General features: G+C 41.9%; 1 protein-coding gene across 1 annotated transcript in view; it reads left to right on the top strand.

Moving 5' to 3' along the window:
• The window catches only part of kynu (kynureninase), a 7,653-nt gene extending 6,763 nt beyond the window's left edge, over positions 1 to 890 (top strand). The window contains exon 14 of the mRNA XM_029134499.3: positions 1 to 890. This exon is cut by the window's left edge and continues 923 nt beyond it. The gene's annotated coding sequence lies outside the window, so the exon portion shown is untranslated.
• The last annotated feature ends 3,746 nt before the right edge of the window (positions 891 to 4,636 follow it).

Genomic DNA, 4,636 nt, shown 5'->3' with positions numbered 1-4,636 from the left:
TCTTTCATGTGTTTATGCATTATTACCTTGACGGATGCCCATTCCACCATTAGATGTAATTGGCATATCAATATGCAAAACCTAAATAAATTAACCTTCTTTAAAACTAATGAGCATTTGGATGCCCAGCTGGAAAAAGAGACCAGAATTACCATTTGTCATGTTTCTGCAGTGATGTGAGAATAAATAATTGAAGAGAGGCTGGGCATTGTCTTTCTTTAGGCTACTGGTGACTGTCCTGATAAAGAAGGGACGCTGTCTTAATGATGACGGTGGTCTTCATGATTTCTGAGAAACAGTTCTATAATACTAAATGAATCTCAGAAATAGAAAAAATATTATCTGTTTGATCAAGATATATTTAAACTAAAGTATTTGGTAAGGAAAAATTTCAAATCAGTTTTAAAAAGGGAACAAGGAACAGACAAAGTATGTTATATTTTAAAGATTAAACATACTTCATCTCTTCCTGTTGTAACCGTTCAAAATAAGGCTGAATTGATTTGTAAACTTTATAAGACTAAAATCCTTTGAATCAAAATATTAAAAAACAGCAAATATATTGGACAGCTGTGGCTCCAGAAGTAGAGCTGACGCCCACTGATCATAGGATCGGTTGTTTGATCCCTGACTCCCCCGGTCATGTGCCAAAGTGTCCTTGGGCAAGACACTGAACCCCAAGTTTCCCCCGGTGTGTCAGCTTAAGCTGCATTAAAGCCCTGCCGCTGGTGTGTGAATGTGAATGCAAAGCAGTGTTAAGGAGCTTTGAGTACCTGTATGATTTAGTTTGATAACGCACCAAAGATCACAGTACAGTATGTCATTGTTCTGGCCCTGCTAGTGCGAACAGCTGCTTCCTAGCTCCTCCAATAAATCCAGCAGCACACAAACCGTCCCAGCCTAGTACTTTTATTTAGAGGTCACACTAAAACTGGAACACAAACAAAGAGATATGCATTACCGTTCAATGTTCTAATCATGAGGCGCATACTAAAGCGCATGATCATAAGATTTAAGACATTTGGCTCCATGCTAATAATCAGCGACAATAAAAACATGCACGATCATAACAAAACCAGTAAATCAAATGAGTGCCAATTCTCCAACTTACACTCATTGGTTCTTAAGTGAGCGCTCTTGTCAAGTAGCGCAACTTGGAGGTATTTTCCCGTAAACATTCAAATATTGTCATATAAATCCATATTACTATTACTGGCAAACCAATGCCATTACTTGTTATTTCTACGTTCTGGCAAGTTACCCAATCACTGTGTGACTTTCTAGCCCTCCCACAGAGCTTGTCTGAAGTGATTTATTGGACCACCATCTGGTCACGTTTTTCATTGCACCAAGGCCATAAAACGCGTTGGGTGACTCTCACTGGGTGCCAGTCCCGTTAATAGTGGCTTGATGTTTTCAGGCCAATTGCATAGCTTCTAATGAGTAAAATAACACCTCATTGAGCACAGTCAGTTGTTGCTAGGCAGAGATATGTCCACACAGACACCTGCCCTCTGGTGGCCATATGTGACAGATGTGGACAGGATGGACAGTGACTGGACACTGTTTATAATTAGTTAGATAGGTATAAATAACCATTATTTAGATATATTGATCACTTTTATTGCTATTATAGTGCCCTTACACTATTTTTTACTCTTCTAATCACATCTCACAAGTGTCCCCTACATTATGACACCAAATATTCAATATAAGCATTCAAATAGGCCTTATGGTTGCAGAGATATACCTGTCCTTAACATGGCTATGCCATTTTCCAGAAGACCCTAGAAAACAGGCTTGGGGCTTACAGGCGTCTACCATCTCTCCTATATTTTGGAGAGCTGGGGCGTATCAATTAACTTTTTAAGTGTACAACCTTTGTAACTTAGTACATATGTAACGTTACCTTATGCCATTGACCATTTTCTGTTTATTTCAATTGCAATGTAATGTAATGCAAGAAACAAATGCCTGTGGACTCATTTTTTTAATTTAATTTATTTTCAAATGTTTGAAAGTTATTGTGGGCCTCTCTTCTCCTTTTCTGCTTGTTAAACGTTTCTTTTTTTGTTTTTGATCCGACGATCTCACTCAGCAGAGAGTCTACAGGCTCCCGATGGACAGAACCAAGCAGTAAATGGGAGGATGGTTATATTTTGACTGGAAAGGCAGTAATTTAGTCTTATTTGCAATTCTTTCATACAGTAGATAAACCTCATATATTACTGATAATAATGTTATTATTAATAAAGCTGGTCTCTGTGGACCCCTCAAAGTTTGTGGGCCCTTAGAATTGTCCTAACCACCCGCCCCAACAGCGCCGCTGCAGGTAAGTAAAAAGTAGGAAGCGACAAACAGCGCGGTTCAAATGTCTCTTTATTCCACTGCTCTTAAGGTTCCCGTCTCAGCAGCTCATTCATCTTACGTTGCATGAGACTGTGTCGTCTCATTCTCTTATTTCAGTGCCCATGACGGTGCACATGCACAAGCACCAACATCAAGTGTTTGGAGGGAAACCAGAAGTGACCAAGCTGAGCATGGTTATAGATGTGGTTATAGAAAACTCCAGGTTAGGGTTAAAACGATGAAAACGTACCTTCAGCATTGGCCCAAGAGGGAACAACTGGGCAGAGTAACGTCAGGAATGGCATCTGTTTCCAACCTTTTCAAATCGAATATGTGAATTATAAGGTTGCCTCAAAACCAGTGACCTTAAATAACCTCACTCTGGCCTTTTTTCATACCACATCACTCAGCTGTGACAGCTGCCACAGGCATCCAGCCACTAAACCTAATGTTAAAAAGCATTAGTTTTGGGTACTTTAACTTAATTTGAGGCCAAGCTAAACTTGGAACTATCAAACAGTTCCATCAAATAGAGTTTCCCCCGTTTAATAAAGTGCATAAAAGCAGCTTGTTTTCAAGTCAGAAAAATGGTTTGTTTGAAGAACAAGCTTCATGAATATGAGAAGAAATCACAACAGAAAAGACAAGAAAAGGCAAAATATTAGCCTAAAAGAAAAATGGAAGGAAGGGCTGCTCTGTGCTCAGATGATTTCAAATCAGATACTACAACCTTGTTAGCATCGCAAGCTTATTTCCATATTAACGACCCCTTCAGAACCTTCAAAGTAATGAATAATTGACAACAAATGAAATGTTTTGATTGTCGTCAGCGCCTGGCGTGTTTAATGTTTCATATGTTGCTTCCAAGCTAATTATGAGGATGGCACATTTGTCAGAAATACGTCCCCCTTGCAACCCCTGCACGACCCTCCCACCGTCCTCCACAGATGCCAGTGAGTTTCCAGACAGGAGAAAGGAGGAGGAGGGGGGGACCAGGATGCAGACAACTACAGGCTCTGTTGTAATTAGCTAGGAGGGAATGCTCATTGACCTGGGAGGGAGTCTAATGGCTGCCAGGGCTTGCAGGCATTGTTTGATCACAGAAATACCGGATGTTACAACCAAGGAGGGAGGCAGGCAGATACAGTTAATGATGGACAGGTCTTTAAAAAGCTTTGTGGAATCCAAAGGAACACAACTCACTTTGTTTGGCAGGCCTGCTGAAATAGTTAGTCCTGCGTTTATGTCTGCATTGGGTGACGAACGGCTGTTCTGTGGTCCCCAAAGAAAGAAAGGCCCCTCATCTAAGGCTACTTAGAAAATAATGTGCAACAGTAGATCATGCATGGCTTTTATTACAGATGACTATCCACCAACTATAAGAATAACATTAGTAATAATTAACAAATCCCTCTTGAGCAGTGCAGGGGAGGAAGGAAAACGAGTGTAGAGCAGAACGAGGCTCACAGTGGGAGGCCATCTGCCTCCATCGGCTGAGGAGAGGCTGAAGGACGGGACACGGAGCGAACATTATGAAGAGGCGGCGCAGGAAGGTCCAGATGCAGCTCAGCCTTCAGAGGTGGTCAAGACCTGTTCTGTTCTTTTAATAGTAACAAAGTGAATAACAGACTAAACCATCTTTTACTCCAAACTGAACATTTCAGTCCCACTTAGTTTGTGGCCAACTTTACAGCCGACACCTTGTCTCTCTGATGCACCTTGACAGGACGACAGACAAACCAGAGCTGACAGAGGTCGACAGCTGGCGTGTGCGTCGGCGCCACATTTAGCTGCAGCTTGTTTGTTTGTGCATGTTTGTGTTGATCTGCTCATGTGCCTCCACGTTCGCTCCTCTTTGTGTATGTATGCGTGCGTGCGTGCAGTTGTCACGGCTCAGTCAGGTCGCAGTATCCTGAAGACACTGTCAGGCGGGATTGATTTCCTCCTTCCCGATCCGTGGAAGTGTTCCTGTAACACAGCTGACCCTCGAGTTGCGTTACCTTGTCATTTTGCGACACAGATCAAAGTGAAGACGAGCTGGAAATAGCCAGGCGGTGACCTTGAACTCTGTCAGGAGGAAGAAGAGGAGGCGACGTGAGTGACAGCAACACACACACACAAACACACACACACAGAACACGCAGGTTCATGCACGCTCAGACGTACAGGGTATCAGTTACTGACTAATAAACGAGCAGTGATAAAACATTCTCATCAAAGCCAAACTATCATTATTGCTTTATGAATAATTCAAATCCTCAGAATCGGAAAGAAAACAAAGGTGTAG

Source organism: Betta splendens, chromosome 2, assembly GCF_900634795.4.
Source record: "Betta splendens chromosome 2, fBetSpl5.4, whole genome shotgun sequence".
NCBI lineage: Eukaryota > Metazoa > Chordata > Actinopteri > Anabantiformes > Osphronemidae > Betta > Betta splendens.
This window is presented reverse-complemented; position numbering and strand designations above follow the sequence as displayed.